The sequence below is a fragment of the Peromyscus californicus genome, unplaced genomic scaffold (genome assembly GCF_007827085.1).
Source record: "Peromyscus californicus insignis strain IS unplaced genomic scaffold, ASM782708v3 Scaffold_18__1_contigs__length_77618521, whole genome shotgun sequence".
Taxonomy (NCBI): Eukaryota; Metazoa; Chordata; class Mammalia; order Rodentia; family Cricetidae; genus Peromyscus; species Peromyscus californicus.
In genome coordinates, this window is record NW_026294480.1 from 49479016 (window position 1) to 49501391 (window position 22376).

The 22376-nt window shown below is 44.1% G+C and overlaps 1 pseudogene; it reads right to left on the bottom strand.

Annotated features, from left to right (window-relative positions):
* Window positions 1-22376, bottom strand: part of LOC128113567 (baculoviral IAP repeat-containing protein 1a-like) — a 114891-nt pseudogene that overhangs the window by 25162 nt on the left and 67353 nt on the right.

Below are 22376 nucleotides of genomic sequence, written 5' to 3' on the forward strand. Positions count from 1 at the left end.
CCACAGCATAAACAAACATAACATATCTTCAAATAATATTCCACAACAACACATGGTGAGTTCTCAATTACCATGGACCCATCACTTTGGAACTGAAGATCTAGTCCAGCTTCAGGTTTAACTGTCTACCCACTGTCTCTAATAAGGGAAAGGCTAGGGCTGATGTCACCCAGAATCACGTAGTTGCGTGAGTTTAAAAACAGAGGCCCTAAGACAGTGTTTCCACTGTGTCCTTAAGGGATCATCTGTGATAGTCTGGGGTATTCCTCAGTCCCAGAATGGAGACTCCTCTGGAAGAACTAGAGGAAAGCTCAGTCCTCCCCCTTCCATGGCCTATCGTCCCCTGGTTTTTTTTATTCTGCACATCACACTGTACACTCATCTGCTTCTCTGGTGTGTGCAAGTGCTGTCTCCTAGCTGTGAATTAGACACTGGCCAGGAATAACCTGTCAGCTGTTCATTGAAAGATGGACAATGATGCCATGGTGAGATGGCTCAGGTAGTAAAGGCACCTTCTGGGCAAACCTGATGTCCTGAGTTTAATTTGTGGAACCCACATTGTAGAAGAGAACCAACAAAACTGAGCTCTGACCTCCATATACTTGCCACAGTACATTCTTGCCCTCTTTCTCTCCCTCTCTCTCCCTGTCTCCATAAATAAATAAATGAATAAATAAATGTTTTTAAAAGTCTTAGTAAGGTAGGAATTTTAAAAAATTTTATTTCAAGCCAAGGATGTAGTGACCCATGCCTTTAATCTCAACACTCGGGAGGCAGAGGCAGGCAAATCTCTGTGAGTTCAAGGCAGGCCTGGTCTACAGAGTGAGTTCCAGGATAGCCAAAGCTACACAGAGAAACCTAGTCTTAAAAAAAATATTTCTAATTATATGTTTATGGGTGTTTTGCTTGTACCACAAACATGCCTACTGTCCACAGAGGTCAGAAGAAGGTGACCGATCCCCTCGAACTGGAATTACAGCCAGGTGTGAGCAGCTGTATGGGTGCTGAGAATCAAACCCAAGTCCTCTGGAAGAGCAGCCAGTGCTCTAAACTGTTGAGCCATACGTCCAGCTCCAAAAGTATGTGTTCCCTATTTGGTTAACAGATATTGAGTTCCTACCATGTGTCAGGCAACCAGTGCTGGGTTCCTGGAGGAAAAAGTATCTGCCCTTAGTGTGAGAGGGCCAGGGATTATTGATCCCCAAATCTCTGTGAGATCAATTGCTAGAAATGTTTTAACATAACATCCTGGAAAAGAGTGAAAAACCATCATCATTTATACTAAACAATGATGAGAGAAGCTATAAAACTCAATGCTGTGCAAATCTTAAGGAGAGAAAATCCAGCTTTTATGAAAAGCTCATAAATCCTACACACACACACACACACACACACACATACACACACACACACACACACACACACACACACACACACACACACACACACACGAACCCCCTTCTGGTCATTGTTATTTTGGACACAGTGTCTCTTGCAACCCAGGCTGACCTTGAACTCTTGATCTTTTTCCTCAGCCTCCCTAGTACTGGAAATCCAACTTAATCACTTCTGTACCAGGCTAAATTGTTTTGTTTTATTTTGAGAGTCTCACTATGCTGTCCTGGATAACCTGGAACTTGCTGTGTAGATCAGGCTGCCCTGGAACTCACAGAGATCTACCTTCCTCTCCGGGGCTGGGACTGAACTCATCCACTACCACTTCCTGCCTAAACTGGATTTTTTGTTGTTGTTGTTGTTGTTTTTCAAGACAGGATTTCTTTGTGTAGTTTTGGTGCCTGTTCTAGATCTGGATCCATAGACCAGGCTGACCTCAAACTCACAGAGATCCACCTGGCTCTGCCTCCTGAGTGCTGGGATTAAAGGTGTATGCCACCTCTGCCCAGCCTAGACTGGATTTTTAAAACCTAACCAGATAACTGTATAGGAGACATACCTTAGATGGTGGGGCATAGGAATGTTAAAAGTAAAAGGAAGTGAAAAGACCATGAAGAGGATACTGGACCTATACTAATACACAGGAAGAGAGAGTAAGGCAGGAAGTGCCACCACAAGGAAAGAGCACTGGTCTAGCAGAATGATCTGGCAACTCTACATGTGCTGTGCACCTAGCCTGACGACATAAAGGCAAACTAGAGCTATAAGGAAGGTAGACAATGTGGTAGAGTTGATTGACTGATCGATTGATTGACATTGTGGTAGATGGGATTGAACTTGGGACCTCACACAATCTAAATGAGTACTGCTGAGCTACATCTCCAGTCCCACAGCTGGGGATTTAAACACACCCTCTGGGATTAGTTATGGCATAAAGAATGGAACCTACCTCAGGTGGAGATATCCTCTTAGAGTCTCCTTTAAGGTTTAATCATGTGGGGCAGGCCAGGGTCCTGGCTAGGAGACCAGGAGGAAGGGTTCACCTAAGATAATGTGATTTTCTATGCAGAATTCCAGGCCCCTGGTGCAGGGCCTATGGGCCAAGCCTCCATTAGGTTTGGTGGGGTCTGCCTATCTCAGAAAGGTACAAAATTTCTTTTTCCTTTCTTCTGTCTTTTTCTTTCAGGTGCTGGTCATTGTAAAAGTTATTCCTCAACTAAAGCTTTGTGTTTTCTTACCCACAAGAATCATCAGAGTGACTAACTGTAAGGGATTAACAAAACCTACCAGAGCCAGAACATAAAGCAAACGCTGGTGAGGGAGAAAACAGGTACAACACCATGGAGAGGTTTGATCCTTTGTTATTTAATTGTGCTCAAGGTCTCAGGTAACCCAGCCTAGCCTTGAACTAGGAAGTCCTCAAACTCTTAAACCTCCCAAATGTTGAATTACAGGCATGTGACACATCTAACAAAAACAGGGTTCAGTCCATGTGAGGTAACTCAGAAATTTCACCCTAGACATTATTAAACATGGATACTGTGTAAGAAAGTTCTTCGAAGCACTTCATAGATACCAACTACTAGAAACAACTCAAGTGCCCGCTGAATGGACACACAGAGTGCAGATCAGTCAAATAATGGAATGACACACAGCAGTGAAATCAATCACTCTGGTCACATGTGTTACTAGGAATATGAAGCGCACACACATTTCGGACAAAACAGTGTCTATTGCACAGGACCCCCTTCCATGAGGAGTCTGTGGCAAACGACCCTATGGCAAAGAAAGCAGTGCAGTGGTCGTCTGTGGAGGAGGAGGAGGGCACAGTTGGAGAATGGATGTGGTGATATTTATTTGTGCTTTAACTATTAAAGCTTACCTGGGGATCAGAGGACAAAGCCAGCCACTATATTAAACATAGAGGTCCGGCAGTGGTAGCACATGCTTTAAATTCTAGCATTCAGGAGGCAGAGATCCATCCGGATCTCTGTGAGTTCAAGGCCACACTGGGAACAGAGCCAGGCTTGGTGTCACATGCCTTTAATCCCAGCACTAGGGAGGAGGGAAGATGGCAGGGCACAGGAAGGTGTGTAACGTATGAGTAAACAGGAAGACTCTCTCTTGAGGCTAAGGATTTTGTAGAGGTAAGAACATGGCTGTCTTGTTCTGTTTCTCTGATCTTTCAGGTTTCACCCCAATATCTGGATCTGGTTTTTTTTTTTATTATTAATAAGACCTTTTAAGATTCATGTTACATTTGGCTGCCCAATGTGTTGGCTCGAGTTTCCACCTCAATCCTGAGAAAACTTAATAAGAGATTCTAAAATGGAGCAAAAAACAGCTTCCTACTTCATGTCTCATGCGGGCTGTGGTATAGAAGACTCCATGGTACAGAAATGCCTCAGTATTTGGGCTTGAGTGCAGCATGATGGATTCCTGAACTGGTATACAGAGCTGTCTCCATAATGCACAGCATGCTTCATGGTGGATTTGGCTTTTACTCATACAGACAATAAAAGGATTTATGGGCCAGCTGCATGCTGCCTGATGGCATCATGGACCCCAGAGTTGGCCGGGTAAGCATGACTCTCCTGAGTACCTCCACCATATTGGGAAGCTGAGTAGATGGAGTCAGCAGTCAGGGCTGCCACTTCAATCATAGCCATGCTGTAGTTTGCAAAGATCAGAAAAGGATTATAGATACACAAAAGACAGATTCAGACGGAATAAACCTCTTAATGGTTTACAGTGTGTATTAAAAATGTGTATAGGCCTGGAAGAGAGAGGAAAAGGAGTATATGTAGTTATATAATGAAATAGATAGCTTTAAAAAATAAAGTCTTCAAAGAGATAGTAAAATAATATAAAAGTTAAGCCACGTAAAGATGAAAATTACACAGAGAGTCTGGATTGTGTTATCTTTGGAATTTTTAACTGGAAAGAGACATTTGATTGTAAAGGGGGCTGAGTTAAACCAATATGTATTATTTTAAAGGTATCTTGACTTCAAAATTCATGTCTAAGGATACGTTGCTTTGGAAAAGAGGTTCTGCTTTTGTTTCCACAGAAGATGAGAACCTATGGATTGCTTCCAGGCTAATATGGTTTGATCAGCCAAGACCCCCTGAAAGGTCTCCAATGACACCATGACCCAGATGATTCAACATCCAAAATCAGCTTCAAAGCAACTGGCTGAGATGATGCATCCTCACAGACTATTACAGTCAAGATTTAACTACACTTCTTAATTTACTCGAGATTCCCAATCAGCAGGAAGTAGTAGGAGGCGCTACACCCAAATTCCCAAAATATTGTTTATAAATATTTATTTTTATTTAAAGGGGGTTTATTATAACTGCAATCTATTTCTAAGAAAGAAAAAGGGATATAGATATGATAGGATGAAAGGGTAGTGTTGCTTGAGTTTTCCTGCCTGGCCCACAGTCAGGACAAATCTCTCTCACCTGCCAGTCCCACAGCCTCTCAGACCCAACCAAGTAAACACAGAGACTTATATTGATTTCAAACTGTATGGCCGTGGCAGGCTTCTTGCTAACTGTTCTTACAGCTTAAATTAATCCATTTCCATTAATCTATACCTTGCCACATGGCTCGTGGCTTACCGGCATCTTCACATGCTGTTTCTCATCGTGGCGGCTGGCAGTGTCTCTCTGACTCAGCCTTCCACTTCCCAGCTTTATTCTCCTCCTTGTCCCGCCTACACTTCCTGCCTAGCCAATGACCAATCAGTGTTTTATTTATTGACTAATTAGCAACACATTTGCCATACAGAACATCCCACAGCAGGGTAGATTATTGAATCTACTTTTAAAGACTATCAACTTGTTTAAAATGTTTTACATTGCTATAAATTTTAGTTTATTACAAATTTAAAGTTAATTTTGTTATACTATATGTATATTTCTACTCATGTTTAAGGTATTATGTTTATGCAGCTCATTTAAAATTGAAATATATAATTAAGAAATACAGATTAGGGCTGGAGAGATGGCTCAGAGGTTAAGAGCACTGAATGCTCTTCCAGAGGTCCCGAGTTCAATTCCCAGCATCCACATGGTGGCTCACAACCATCTGTAATGAGATCTGGCACCCAATTCTGTATACATAATAAATAAATAAATTAAAAAAAAAGAAAAAAAAGAAATACAGATTAATAGTCATCTAGGATAATCAAACATAGTCATGTTAATTAAGTTTTTTAGATATATAAAGGTATATTAAATTAGGTAGGTAATCTTCAAACACTTCAAAGACCTACAGAATATGGCTTTTAAGATGTTTTAAAAACTTAGACTTTTATGGACAATGAGACACATCTGCTTCTGGCAGCACTAATTACTTCAGAGGTTGATGGGCATTGGAGAAACTCCATAAACTTTCTTTATGGCACAAATAGCCATTTGGGCGAGAAACTGCTCTTGCCTGGACTGCTTGATAATACATTGTATAAGCTGTACATACAGGACCCATAGGAAAATGACCACTGAATTTTGCCAAAACAAGGTGAAATGGTCCTTCATGTTCCTGCTTCCAAGAGGAAACTCCCAGACATTCTGCAGGACACAGGGAGAAGCAACTGAAAAACTCAACGCCTACAGGCTGAAGATGAATGCCCCAACATTGCAGAGGACTTCGAGTGACTGTCCAGACAGTCAGCTGTCTATGTCATTCTAGATTTTTGGAAGTTGCTTACAATGCACTTCCTGTTTTATTAGGTAATATTATACCCTTCTGAGGTCTTTGGTGGAGCTGAAGACTCCACCGAAGTTATAATTATAGCTTTCCTTAGTCATAATAAAAGATAAATTTAAAAATTTAGACTCACAAAATAGGATAGATGTAGAATATTTTCTAATTTTGCTAAATTTAAATAGACTAGATATTGTAACTATAATTCTTGCTAGATAACTGTTTTGTTATATATAATTTTACTATGTTAAAATTAAAACCTTCCTTTTTGATTAGACAGAGAAGGGGAAGTTTTGTGGGGTATCTTTCTATATGCTGTGAATATGTGTTGCTCTGATTGGTTGATAAATGAGGCTGATTGGCCTATGGCAAGGCAGCTTAGAGGCAGGTAGGAAATCCAAGCAGAGATATGGAGAGAAGAAAGGAGAGTAGGGGAGAAATGCCAGCCTGCTGCCCAAGGAGCAACATGCCAGCAGACTGGTAATGCCACAGCCATGTGGCAAAACATAGATTAATAGAAATGGGTTAATTTAAGATGATAGAGCTAGCTAGCCATTGACCATACAGTTTGTAATTAATAAAAGCTCTGAGTGATTACTTTATAAGCGGTCATGGTACTGCACATGAAAATATGTCCCGACCACATATGGGTGGGACATAGGAAATCTTTCAACTTCAAATGGACACAAGTTTATCTCCTCATCTGGTTGACTCTACACTTACTTGGATAACCAAATTTTCAACAATGACAACAGGAAAATTGATCCAGTTCTTTGTCTCAGCTTGTTGCACATTTGTTTACATATTGTCAATATTCATTTGATTAACAGTGGATCTGCCAGGGGTATGAAACACCAGGCAGGCGTCAGAACACAAATTTACTGGTCCATGGTGCAGGAGTAGAGCACTGGTCCAGTGTGTGTATGTGTGTGTCTGTCTGTCTGTCTGTGAGGCACTGAGTTCAATTCCCAGAACTGGGGAACAAACCACAGGTGGATGGCTTCTATATCCCCACTAAAACAAAGAGGCTGTTGACCTTCCCAGTCAGACCAGGATGAACCTATCTGCAGAAGAACACAAGATGAAACAGTGTGCTGGTGGAAATGAGGAACAGTTTGGAAGACTTTATCATTCTAGACATTCGCAGCAGACAGCTCCAATGAAGCCACTGCTTCCACACAAGGGGGAAACCCTTCCCTGAGGGAAACTCACCGATTTCCATCACACTGTCGTCATCCAAGGTGTGGTGAAAGGCAAGAACTCGGAGACACCGAAGCTGCAGACACTGCCGGACAATCAGTTTGGCCACTTGGTGAATCCCGTCCCCAGTGGGAAGGAGCAGTTCCTCCAGGTTCCTGAGAGAACCCAGAGCCTGTGCTGTGGGAGACACCACAAAGCCATCCTCAGTAGTAGTCCCAGCATGAGCGAGCAGCTGATGGCCTAGACATCCTGCAGTCTAGGAGGCCCCACTCAGCAGAGGCCCTCCTTGTCACTGTCCTCTCCAAGGAAAGGAGAAGGGGTCAGCACACAGCTGCTCCCTGCTGCTCTCTGCAGCTGGATCCTCCATCCTCCCCCAACCTGACTCTTCACACAGGTCCAGGCTGTCTTTCCATTTCTGCTCTCTCTTCTAAAGCAGGGCCTCCACTGCAGGTCACTCTCCTAACTGCACAGACTTTGGCCCCCTCCCTTGCCATCCTACCTCCTGCCATCACTCTGAGGACATCCACCCTCCTCATTAAAGCCTTGTCCACTGCTCTGACAGCCTTCCACCCCTCATCCAATCCTCCTTAGCATGATACTCTGTAGATCACAGGATGACTAAGTCTCTACTTCTGTGGCCTCACAGAAACTAATTAGGAAGACTTTCTGGCATGAAGCAATATTCCAGATTTGCATGACCCACAGGGTCCTGGTCATGCAAGACGTTTTGACCCGGAAATGGCTAGGCAGAAGTGACTAGGTCCACCGGGCATGTGCAACCATGCCCAACCGTGGGGGCATGTTGTGAATCCATATCAGTCTGGTCAAGGTATAGCTTATAATATACAGCTGGACTTCTATTTCACATTACTGTGGCTTGCCACAGTTTATATATGTATATATTCCAGAAACCATTGAAACACAAGAACATAGCATATTTGGAGTGGATGCCAGACTATGAAGTTACAAAGTGCTATCAGGACCAAATTCTCTCCTAAGAGGTTAGTGAGTCTGAAAACATTGCATTTAATGAGAACAAGTGTGAGGATGTGTGGGACCAACAGTGATTGCATCTGGGGGTAATATTGAGCATCACTATGGTGTCCTCCTAAGGACTAGTATAGCTGGTACAGCTGATGTTCTGTATCAGCACATTCCACCAACTACAGGTTCAATTTTTAAAATTGTGTCTGTGCCAAACACATACAGACATTTTCCCCTCACCATTATTCCCAGAACAACACAGTGTAACATTTGTTTATATAGCATTTACATTATATTAGGCATTATAAGTAATTGAGAGATGGTTTAAAGTATATGGAGGATGTGTAGGGTCATGGGCAAACACTGCACCATTTTATATCATGGAGTGGAGGATCTTCTAGTGTTTACATCAGCAGAGGTCCTGGATCCAGCTGCCATGGATGTCAAGGGACAACTGTACACAGCTTGCTTTGTTGTAGGTTCACTGAAGAGGATGAAGAGGAGGAGGGGAGGAGGAGAAAGAATACATTAAGAAACTCTATTTATAAACTTACCAAACTTTTCTGATGTTTCCTTATCTGGAAACTGTTGGCGTTCAAGTTTCAATATCTTCAAAGCCACAAAATTTGGCAAAATGGTGACTAGAAAAGGGAAAATGAAATATAGTTAGTTCAGATACATTTCCTGTGGCACAGAGGAATACCATTGAAGTAAGAGTGTTTCAAAAGTGATGAAAGGTGATATAATATTCAGACTGAATTACTATGACTAAGTAGAGGAAACAGTTCTGAAAAGGAAATGTTTATGTGGTAGACACAGATGCACTTCATTGTTGTGAAAGACTCACTGAAGTCAGGTGCTGTCACAGTTTCTGTGACATCAGCAGCCTTTTAATTCTAGAGTATTTAATGACTTTTTGCACAGGAGCATCTGAAGTCACAGTTGTAAGTTTATAGTTCTTACCAAATGACATGGCTTCAAAGCATCGTCCAGAAAACTCAATCTCTCTGAGTTTCTTGCAGGAAGCAAGCACAGTCATGAGAGACTCACAGTTCGAAAAGAAATTACATTTCAGGCAGAAAACTTGAAGATTTGGAGAGTTCTGGATCAATTTAACTGGAAAAGATGAAGGATATTCAGAAAGTAGAGGTTACAAATTCCTATCTAGACTGGCCTCTCAGTCCATAATCTCCAGTCACACCATTAAACAGGCAGTGATGCAGTGATCTAGTGCTCAGGCCATGTTGGGCATGTGCTCAGCTTCCTCAACTGACCTGTGAGCAGAAGACCTTGGGCAGGTTCCTGACCCTCTCTGGATCAGTTTTCTCTTCTCCATATTTCACCTTCAGCATCAGCACCCTGATATCTCTGTGTTTGCACACTGCCCTGACGCAGCAGGAATTCTGTACAGAGTCACATAAAAAAGGGGGCAACTCTGAAGCACAACTTAAAATGTTTTTAGTTAAACAATCTGGGGTGTGTGTGTATGTGTGTGTGTGTATGTGTGTGTGTGTGTGTGTGTGTGTGTGTGTGTGTGTGTGTGTGTGTGTGTGTTTAGACAAAGGGACAACTTGGGGGGAAATCTGTTCTATCTTTTTGCCATGGGATCCCACAGACCCAACCTGTTATTGGACTTGGCAGCAAGTACCCACTGACCCATCTCATTGGACAGAATTCTTCTGTTGTTTGGTGGTTGTTGTTGTTTTTTCCTGTAGGTAGTGTTGGCCTGGAAATCACCACATAGCTAGGCTGGCTTTGAAGTATGACAGTCCTGTGGCAGCCTTCCAAGTGCTGTGATTAGAGGCATGAGCCACCATGCCCATCCTTAGTGATTTTTTTGACCTGCATGTCAGTCCCAGGTTTATATTTCTTTAGTGTTCAGGGTTTAACAAATTAAGGATCTGATGGTGCCTAAGTCATTTTGCTAAATGACATGTTCTAGAAAGATGCCTGCACAGCTGTCCATCAACAGGAGGCTGGGATGGAGAGAGGTGGAGGAAAGGTCCAGGTTGCCCCCAGATTTCCTCCCTCAGCAGGCAGATCTGCAACTGCCACTAAAACAACAGCAAAAGAAAAGAACTCCACACACTGCCTTGGAGAGGAAGTGTGTTGGAAGTTTAAAGCTCAGGACATGGAGTCAGACCTTCTCCTTTGAAAATACATTTTCTTAGCTGGATAAACCTGAGCAATCACTGACCTCAATTTCCCCAGTTGAGAATCAGCAATAATCACCGTGCCTTCCAGGAGACCACTTCCTAAATATAACACCAGTAGCACAAACACTGAGAGCGACAATTAATAAATGGGACCTCCTGAAACTGAGAAGCTTTTGTAGAGCAAAGGACATGGTCAATAAGACAAAACAACAGCCTACAAAATGGGAAAAGATCTTCACCAACCCCACATCTGACAAAGGGCTGATCTCCAAAATATATAAAGAACTCAAAAAGCTAGACATCAAAATACTGAACAATCCAATTAAAAAATGGGCTACAGAGCTTAACAGAGAATTCTCAACAGAAGAATCTCAAATGGCTGAAAGGCATTTAAAGAATTGCTCAACATCCTTAGTCATCAAGGAAATGCAAATCAAAACAACTCTGAGATACCATCTTACACCTGTCAGAATGGCTAAGATCAAAAACACTGAAGATAGCTTATGTTGGAGAGGATATGGAGCAAGGGGAACATTCCTACACTGTTGGTGGGAATGAAAACTTGTACAGCCACTCTGGAAATCAGTATGGCGGTTTCTCAGAAAATTGGGAATAAGTCTTCCTCAAGACCCAGCTATACAACTCTTGGGCATATACCCAAGGAATGCTCAATCTTACCACAAGGACACATACTCAACTATGTTCATATCAGCATTATTCATAATAGCCAGAACCTGGAAACAACCTAGATGCCCCTCAACTGAATGGATAAAGAAAATGTGGCACATATACACAATGGAGTACTACTCAGCAGTAAAAAACAATGATATCATGAAATTTGTAGGCAAATGGATGGAACTAGATAATATCATCTTGAGTGAGGTAACCCAGACTCAGAAGGATAAACATAGTATGTACTCACTTATAAGTGGATACTAGATGTGAGGGAAGGGATGGCCAGACTGCAACCCACAACAGAGAGGCTAGCTAACAGGGAAAGACCCTAGGAGGGACACATGGATGACCCTACAAAGGAGAAGTGGATGAGATCTACATGAACGGACTGGGTGTGGGGGGGTGGGTGGCAGAGGGTGAGGAGTGGGGCATGAGAACATAGAGAAATGGGAGGGTCAAACTGGAACAGGGACAGAGTGGGAGGGCAGGGAGGAAGATACCATGACAGATGAGGACATCATGGGAATAGGAAGAGGCAAGGTGCTGGGGAGGCTCTCAGGAATCCACAAGGATGACCTCACCTTGGTCTGCTGGCAGTGGTCTAGGGGGTGCCTGGACTGGTCTACTCTGATGACCAGCCTAACAAATAACCTAGCTGTCATCATAGAGCCTTTGTCCAGTGAACTGATGGAGGCAGATGCATGGATCCATGGCCAGGCACCAGGCTGAGCTCCGGGAATCCAATTGATGAGAGAGGAGAGATTCCGAAGGCGAGGGACGTCGAGATCATGATGGGAGGATGTGCAGAGATGACTGGCCACACTAGTGGAAGCCCATGAACTGTGGACTGGTGGCTGTGGAGCCCCCATGGGACTGGACTAGGCCCTCTGGATACGGAAGATGGTTGTTTGGCTCGAACTGTTTGGGGGGGCTCCCAGGCAGGGGGATCAGGATCTGTCCCTGGTCTATGGGCAGGCTTCTAGGAATCCGGTGCCTGTGGTGTGACGCCTTGTGCAGCCTTGGTGCAGTGGGAAGGGGCTTGGACCTGCCTAGGCTCAGTGTGCTGGGCTCTGCTGACTCCCTATGGGAGACCTCGATTTGGGGGATGTGAGGATGCAGGGTGACTTGGGAAAGAGGGCTGGAGAGGTGGGAGGAGAGAGGAGGAGGGATCTGTGGATGGTATGTGGAGTGAGTAGAAAATTTCTTAATAAAGAAAAATGAAAAAAAAATCACCATGCCTTCTCTCACACAGTGGTCTGAATAGTGAGTTAGTATTTGTGTAGAACTCAGAACAGTTCCAGGCATGTTAGAGACTCGGGGTTACAAATGAATGTCTGCCCTCTTAAAGAAAAAGAGCACTGTTCCCACACCTTCCCATGGACACAGTTCACTCTGTCAGACCCTTAATGAGGAAGAGCGCTGTTCCCACACCTTCCCATGGACACAGTTCATGCTGTCAGGCTCACAGAAGTTTTAACTAATGATGATTTCATGATTCTAACAATTATTAACCAAGTAGCTTTTCCAGCTGACACATGAACTGGGACATCCAAGCACCATTCTTACCCAGTTTGGAGAGGTCAGACTCTGTGGAGGTTTGGATGGATAACTTCTCCATGTGGTGGAGGTTTGAGAAATATCCAGGGATGACCGAAAGCACATCTGGAATGCCATCTAGTATCACAGACAGTTCTTTCAGGCTCGGGAACTTGTCCAAGTTAGCAAAGAGTTGATCTGGAAAGCAGCACATAGTTTCCATCACTCAAGAGTCCCAGGCGGAAGTTCTCAAGTGTGCTGTGATTTTTAGATATTTTCATAATAAAACTCAGAGATCCTAACATCTGTTTAGGAAGCACATCCATGAAGATTCTGCCATGTGCAGCATCTGCTGGTCGTAGAGCATAGGGGAAGCCCCGTGGTGCTCTCCAGACTCACAGAATAAATAAGACAGCTCCCCAACCAACAACAGTTGGGAACAACTGGTTCTGCACATGCAGAAGACACAGCTGAACTCCTACCCCCACCTTATCTAAAAATATAACCGAGAGCCTCTCTACCAAACCAGATCCGGTATATCCTTTTCCAAGGTCTAGGACCAGGTAAGCCTGACATCCTCCTTTCCACTCATCCATTCCCAACCCCTTAGATCCCTGGGTCCCCATCCAGTTCGTGGGACTAGTCTAGCCACCCCTGTCTGTGCCACTACCAATGTCTAGGCTTCTGCCATGACCCATTCTGCCTCCTTCCCTGCCCCCAACCTTCAGGCCACTCACACACCACATCTAACTAACCTCTCTACCCAGGCAGATCCTACACATCCTTTCCAGGGTCGAGTTGTGTGAGTTCACCTGACGTTCCCCTCCTCACACCTACCTCGACCCTCACATATACTCCTCAACTCCAATATTGGACCAAAAGGAACATCTTTCACACCAGCCCAGTCTCCTGGGTCCACCTGAGCCATATCCAACCTCAGGCTCAATTCAACCCACACATCCTCTCTTTTGCCCAATCTGCTCTATTTATATCAGACACAGAACTAACAAAAGAAGTCTCATCACAAAATAGGAACACTGTGAAAGGTCAAGGCAATAATTCCCCCACTACACACACCCCACAAATCTACCAGTCCTGTAGAAATGTCTGTCAATGAGATTGACCTGGATGAACCCCAGGACACAGAAGTTAAAAGAACAACTGTGCACTTGACCAAAGAAGTTTATGGAGAATGTGAGGAATTTTAAAATTGGCACAAAGAAACAGCTCCATGAAAATAAGGAGAAAGAGCTTAAGAAGGAACGCTTGAGTGTTGCCCAAGAACACACAAACCTAAAGCTAACAGACGTGATGAGGACAGTCCAAGACTTGAGAAGGGAATTCAGTCAGAAGATAGAAACACTGAGGAAGACTCAATGAAATGAAGATGGAGTTGAAAAACCTAAAAACTCAACTAGAACTCTCAAAGGAAAGCCTGAGGAGTAGAGTGAAAGAGCAGAATACAGAACAGCAAGACTCAAAGACAACGGAAAGCTACAGACCAAAGAAGCAAGGACGATCCAAATTACACACACACACACACACACACACACACACACACACACACACACACACACACACACACCCAGGAAATGTGGGACACCAAGAAAAGACCCAACTTTTGAATTTTATGAATAGATGAAGGAGAAGAATCCCAAGTCAATGGCATTGACCAGCTCTCCAACAAGATCATTGAAGAAAACTTACCCAAACTAAGGAAAGATACACCAATACAAAAGATACAAGAAGCACAGGGAATACCAAATAGAAACAGAAAAGAAACCCTTCGTTGCATATTATAATTAAAACATTAAGTATACATAGCCAGGCAGTGGTGGTGCATGCTTTTAATTCCATCACTCTGGAGGTAGAGACAGGCAGAACTCTGTGAGTTTGAAGCCAGCCTGGATCACAGAGAGTTCTAGGACAGCCAGGGCTGTTACACAGAGAAACCCTATCTCCAAAAACAAAACAAAAAAGAAAAAAATTACATATACAGGGAAAAAAGAGGAGATACTGAAAGCATCAAGAGAAAAAAAAAAAACACAAGTCACATATAAAGGAAGACCCACCAGAATAACAGCTGATTTCTCAATGGAAACTTTGAATGCCAGAAGCGCCTGAAGCAATGCATCCCAAGTCCTAAAAGAACCACAACATCCAAACTTGACTAATATACTGAGCAAAACCATCTGCCATAGTTGAGTAGGAAAAAGTTTTCCATGATATAAACAGCCTAAAAAATTATATCCAACAAACTAAAACTAAATTTAAAAAAAAAAAGCAGGCAATATTTCATGCCGAAGAGAGGGATGAGCACAGCTAAGAGAATGTGGAAAGAAACTTGAAGGTATAATTACCAAAATACAAAGTACCACTGAGAACACCAACACCACCAGAAATTAACACCACAATGACTGCAGTCAACACTTCAATAATAACTTCAAATATTAATGGCCCCAATTCTCCAATCAAATGATGTAGGCTGGCTGAATGAATCAAAGAAATAAAATCCTGCAGATCCTGCAGGGCAATGGTAGAGTATGCCTTTAATTCCAGCACTCAGGAGTCAGAGGCAGGCAGATCTCTGTGAGTTCAAGACCAGCCTGGTCTACAGAGCTAGTATCTAGGACAGCCATGGCTGGTACACAGAGAAACCTTGTCTCAAAAAACCAAAGTAGTAGTAGTAGTAGTAGTAGTAGTAGTAGTAGTAGTAGTAGTAATTATTATTATTATTATTATTATTCATCTATCTGTTGTCTATCAGTAACGCATCTTAACTTTAAAGATAAGCACCTATATCGAGTAAAAGGTTGGACAACAGTACTCCAATTAAATGAAAGCTCATGAGGCCTTAACCCTACATAATCCCTACAGGAAACTAAGGGATACTGATTATGGGAGAAATAGTCTTCCCCAGGGAAGAGCACATCAACTGGTTATCTAGTACAAATTAACATCTGAGTCGATGTCTGTGGCTCCTGTTGCAACCAAGGGCCCTGCAGATTCCCAGGGACTGTGCTGCCACCTGGGGCTATGTTGGTGTCTGAGAACCAAGCTGCCATGAGGAGCATGACGGTCTGGGTGGCCTATGCTGCCATCTAGGGTCATGGTGACATTCAGACCCGGGTTGCTGCTGAGGACCATGTCAGGGTCTGTGGTCCTAATGCAGCCAGGGTCTGTGTTGAAGTCTGTGGCCCATATTGCCACCGAGGGTCCTGTGGATGCCTGTGGTCAGGTCAGCCACCTAAGTCCATGTCAGTGGCCAAGGGACATGCTGCAGCTGGGGAAAGGCAGATCTGAGTGGCCTGTGATACTACCTGATGCCATGGTGGTATCTGGGCAAGGGCTGCAGTTGGGGACCATGTCTGGGTCCATGGCCCCCGCTGCAGCCAAGGTCAGTGTTGATGTAGGAGGTTCCTGTTACCATCGAAGGCCACATGGATGCCCAAGATCTGGGGCCAAATTAGTGTCAAAGGCCACACTGTCCCTGGAGATGTGCTGATCTGAGTGTCCTGCACTGCCACCTAGGGCAGTGGTGACATCCAGCCCAGACTGCTGTCAGGGATCATGTCTGGGTCCACGGTTCTACCACAGCCGTGGTCTGTGTTGCTACCAAAGGTTATACGGAAACCTGGGGTAAGGGCCACAACCTGTGGCCTTGTTGGTATCTGGGAACCATGCCACCACCACAGCCGTCCTGATCTGAGTGGCCTGTGTTTCCCCCCGGGGCCAAAACTGCTGCCGAGGACCATGTCTGGGTCTATGTTGATGTCTGTGGCCCATGTTGCCTCATGGAGCCATGGGAACCATGCATGATGGAACTAGAGAGCCATGCTGAGCTGGCCTTGCCCTTCCCTGGCCCTGGGATAGTTGGTGCTGTCCCTTGCCAGATGCTGCAGCAAGAGAGCTGGCCTTGACCCTCATGAGAATGTTGGCCACCCACACTCTGGAGAGATGGCCCCATCCCCCCTCAAGGCAGGGGAGAGCTGACCCTGATGGCATGGGCATAGGGAAGCTGGCTCCACTCCTCACCTGAGGGGGTCGGCCCAGTGGTCTAGACTGACCAGCTCAACTGCCACTCAGGCTCACCCCATCTAGGACCTGACAGAGCTTATAAAGGTACTGGCCCTGTGGAACAATAACTACAGGATCTCCATGACTCAAGGTGGCTGCAGGAGAGGTTTTGGTGAGGATCCAGTGACAATGGTGTACCTGAAACCAGAGGCCTTGAACCAGACCAATGACTCACTGCAATGAACATTTGCAAGCAAAGCTGATTGGACAAAAGGGTCTACTGTGTGACACACCGTGGCTGCCAATGCCACCAGGAGGAATGAAGAGGTGCTGGAGAGGTGGGAAAGATGGAGAGGCAAAGAGGGGTTTTGGTTGTTGTTTTGTTTTGCTTTTAATTGTTTCATTTCTATTTTTTGGGATTTTGTTTTTCTCTTTGTGTTTGGTTTGGTTTGGTTTGGTTTATGTTGCAGAATATTTGTTTAACTATGCAAAGATGTGTTGTATTTCTTGAACTATGCAAAGATGTGTTGCTGTTTCATCTTGCCTGCCTCAGGCATCTGACTGGTCTAATAAAAAGCTGAATGGCCAATAGCAAGGGAAGCATTATAGGCAGAATTTCCAGGCAGGAAGAGTAAGTAGGAGGAGGAATTTAAGCTCGAGGAAGAAAGAAAAGGAAACAAGGAGATATCAGGGCCAGACAGACAGACACAGAAGAAGTAGGAAAGTAGGACATGCAGAATGAAAGAAAGGTAGAAAGCCCCAGGAAAAATGTAGATGAATAGAAACAGGTTAAATTAAGTTAAAAGAGCTAGTGGGACAAGAATACCCTAAGGCTGAGCATTCATAATTAATAATACATCTCTGTGTCTTTATTTGGGAGAGGGTTGGCCACCCAAAGAAAATTCCAACTACAGGTTTGGTTTGTTTGTTTGTTTTTTTGTTTTTCAATTTTCATTTGGGAGGCCACTGTTGGGGGCTGGGGGAAGGGCATAGGGACAGACTGGGAGATGAGCAGAATTGGGGTGCATGATGTGAAATTCCCAAAGATTCAATAAAGAAATTATGTTTTTAAAAAAAGAAAGAAAAGGACATATAGAGCAGAGCATTCTTGAGCATACAGCCGGCTGCTGAAAGCAAAACTGTGCTCTAACAACAACAAAATGTAATGATCAAATATTTACAATGGTCCGAAAATTTAGAACAACTCAATGAGAGATAAGTCAAGTCTAGGAGCTGAAAAGACAGCTCAGCAATCAAGAGTTCTTGTTTTGCAGAGGACCCAGTGAGGTTCCCAGCACCACATTAGGCTGCACACCACAGCCCGGAACCAAAGCTCCAAAGGATCAGATATTCTCTTCTGACCTCTGAGGGTACCCACACATACATGCCCATGAACACACACACACACACACACACACACACACACACACACACACACACACACACACACACACAAATGAAATAAATATTTTTTAAAAAAAGAAATCATTAAAAAGTCTATAAAAAAACAAACACTGCTTAGAGCAGTGGTTCTCAACCTTCCTAATGCTGCAACCCTTTAATACAGTCCCTAATGTTGTGGTGAGCCCCCCAACCATAAAATTATTTTCGTTGCTACTTTAAAACTGTAACTTTGCCATTTTTATGAACCATAATGCAAATATCTGATATTTCTGGTGGTCTTAATGTGACCCCTGTGAAAGTGTCATTCAACACCCTCAGGGGTCGTGACCCACAGAGTGAGAACTGCTGGCTTAGAAGAAGACATAAATATTATTTATCCATGTTAAAAAGTCTTCTCTGGAGAAGCTAACCCACCTCCTCTTTCAGGCAGTGAGGGTACAGATGATTCTCCAGCATCATCTCACACACAGGCCATCATTTATCAACAACGAACAATTCAAACTCCCTTATTAATGACCTTCAGGAATGAATACTGATGATAATGTTTTCCTAGTTTTGTCTGAGTTACTTCAAACCCATTCTATGATTCAGGGACTGTCACTAAATTACACACTGTCCCAAACAGTGACAGTACTTAGATCTCTTCTGTTAAGGCACATTTATGGCCTTGTGCCTGAGAAGTTTCATTCATATAAAACTAAGAATAAGAAAATACGGTGTCAACCAGAATGGTTATGTGACACCCAGGGATACCTGGTAACTGGTTTGTCCCTGAGACCTCAAGAGACTGCAGGGCAGGCAGGCCGAGAAGCAGCTCCTGTTCCGCTGCGCTGAGCTCTAGTCTGCGCATGGAGCACTTGGTGACAGAGGTCTTATTCAGCTCCAGAGCTGGGCGTATGCTTTCAAGAAAGCCACTGCTGTGGTTCAAATGGAGTTCGATATTCTGTGATGCTGAGAAGACTTCCATTAGGACCTGGAACAGTGCTTGGTCTGCTGGACCCATGTTGTCCACTCCAACTTCCAGCCTAGGGATCTTGTACGGCTTGGGGGACAGTTTCCAGTAGCCAGCACTGATGTTGGGTGGATGCTGGGTTTCGTCATTCAGAAAACTTCTCATTTTAGCTTCATTTTCAGCTATATTTTTCTCCCATTCCTTCATATGTTCAAAGGCAGATGCATAATCCTCATGTATGGTTGGTGGCTGTAATGTTTCAAAACATTTTTCCATGACTGAGTAACCTGCTCTGGGTTGCATTTTATTTCCATTTATGGAGACTTTTATGCTCCTCAACAGTAGCAGGCTTTCTGGGTGGTCCCCAAAGTACTGATAATTCAGTACTTTCAAAGCCAGTGTTCTCCCTCGAAGGAATTGCAAAATAAATGGAGAACAGGCAGCCACCGTGTTGCTTTCATAAGCAAAGTTTAGAGCGATGCTCAGTAGATGTTCTGAAATGAATGAAGAGAAGGCTTCAGGAGATACCTGCCACAACCCCCGAACAAACTGCATCCACTGGGAAGTTTCTGGATGCAGCTTCACGTAATCCTCATCTTCAGACATGTTCTCCAGCGACTCTTTATCATGCACCAACTGAAGCAAATGAGATACAATTTTTGGCCCTGCCTTTGATGAAGGGTGGTTATAAACATACTTCAAAAAATTGTTGTAGACACTCACAGCCTTCAAGGGTGAGTTAATTTGTCTCAAATAATCAAGTGCCAGATCTTGGTCTTCCTGCCTTTCTGAACCCAGGAGCTCAGTCAGCCTCATGGCAGCCAGAAATTCTTGGAACAAAGGACTTAAGAACCGGTAGACAGGTCTCAGTCTCTGGGCAGAGAATTTGCTCATCAAGCAGGTGGTCAGATCTTCATCTTCATCAGCACCTGCTTCTGAGAGGTCATCACTACTGAACTCAAAGCAAGATGAAAAAAGGCCTCTCAAGGCCAGCTGGCCACATGAGGACACAGTGGCCTTGAGAGGCTCAGGTGTAGCCTTGTGATTTAAGGAAAGGTATTTCATATAGGATTTGAAAGCTGCCACATCATGAAAGGACTGGTCAGAAGGATTTTGAAACCAGTCAGTACAGACTGCTGCCATAAAGAGAGGAGTTTTGTGAATTCCCTGTAAACCAATACTCATTCCAAAGTAAACCATAAACTCTAGCAGACGTGAAATATTGTGGAAGAATAATTTCCGTAATACAGAGATAGTGTTACAGAAGGGAAACTCTTTGATCTCTAGAATTGTATCTAGGTATGGGCGGATGTCCCTGGCCCTGTTTGTATGGACAGTGATCAATAAGCAGGTTCGGGTCAGGTAGTTTCTTGTAATCAGGGTTTCGATGGCTTGGGGCAGTGAGTCCATCCCATGATAGTCATCCAACAGGAACAGCACCTGGTGTTTTAACTGCTGGATGATGCTGCTCAGGCCCACTTCACTGATGCATCCTCCTGCCTCTAGGAGTTGGCCACAGATGATGTCAGCCAGCCCCTGGTCTGGTCTGGTGGAACCAAGGGAGATGTAGAAGACCAGCTGGAACCTGTTCAGCAGGGGACAGCATCCTGATGCCCAGAGAAAAGCTGTTTTCTTCAGGAAGGTTGTCTTCCCACTGCCAGTTTCCCCCTCCACACACATGACGGAGTTGAGATTGCTGAGGACCTCAGGAAGCATCGAGACCTCTTGTACCGGCCTGCTGATGTGCTTTGAAACCATGGACAGGTCACAACCAAGCAAGTGGTCAGTGCCGAGGCTGGAACACACCTCTGGCAGATTCAGGTGGCGGAAAGCGGCCTTGGTGTAGGCTCCTCTCAGCTGCTCACTCAGACTCTTTGCCTCTTGAAACCACTGGGCTGCACTCTGAGCCAGGTCTGTGGAGAGGAGGCTGGCACCACTGGATGGACAGTCACATCCTTGAACTTCACTCTGATCCTGATCTCTACAGAGGACAGATACAAAGCTGGATGCAGGTGCAACTTCCTGGGCTTCACTTGGAACAACATCTGTGGAGGGAAGAAGGGAGACCCAGTAGGAAATTTATTCAAGCCTCTCAATCCTAAGGCTGTGGTGTCTTTGTTACATTTTCTTGCCTGTCTGCTATGGATAGATTAGGACTTTTCTCAATGTCCATAATCTCCCTTTGAGATCCTCTCAGACTTTTTAATGGCATCAGAATATGGGATCATGTGTCCATGGCCCTATTTGACCCGGGGACTTAGACATAATGTGTGCTTATTAAGAATACTCTGGGCCAGGCAGTGGTGGCACACGCCTTTAATCCCAGCACTTGGGAGGTAGAGGCAGGCAGATCTCTGTGAGTTCGAGGCCAGCCTGGGCTACAGAGTGAGTCCCAGGAAAGGTGCAAAGCTACACAGAGAAACCCTGTCTTGAAAAAACAAAAACAAACAAACAAACAAAAAAGAATACTCTGGCATCATGATCTCCCATTTAAGAACTCAGGAAACCAGCTTGCTGCACGTTGTCTTTAAGACTGGCTGGTTTGGATCTCACACAAGGACCGCTGTCACTAGTCCTGCATTCACTCTCAAGATGTCACAGGAATGCTGACACTCTCTCACCCACAGTTCCCTCCATGTCAGTGCTCTCCTCTCTAGGAGCTCCTTGGACAATTATAAATACACTTTCCTTTCAAATCCCTACGTACAAATACACACAATCCCATGTTGCTTTCAAGTTCTTACCGGCCACCGTAGAGTGAACGGCCACTGGATCCTCGTGATTGCTTTCACCTGTGGTGTCCTTTGAAAGAGAAATCCTTCATTAAATCAAAACTGCTCTTAAATCAAGATTGGGTATGATATTATCATTGACAATATAATCAATATTATCAGTCAAATTGATAATACAGTCAATCAAAACCCAACATCTTCTAAACACAGCCTACACTCAGTGCTGATTGGAGGAAGGAGTGCTCTAGATAGGAAAGAATAAATCTCACACATCTGCAAGAGTGTGTTCCTGGATAGTACATGCATGGGATATACATCCTCTCTATGGGGGAGTGCTGTGTGGGTGATCACAATTGTAGAGTCTAGAACAAGAATGGTCCTGCAAAAAGCATTAAGCATTGCCTCCATCCTTGGTCATTAGTAATTATGTATGTAATACCACATACTGGGAGGGAGAAAGGTTATTATGCATGCACACACAGTTTTATTTTTTTTTTTAGTATTCTTTTTTCTGAAACAAGGTTAAAAGCAGACTATGGGGCCGGGCAGTGGTGGCGCACGCCTTTAATCCCAGCACTCGGGAGGCAGAGCCAGGCGGATCTCTGTGAGTTC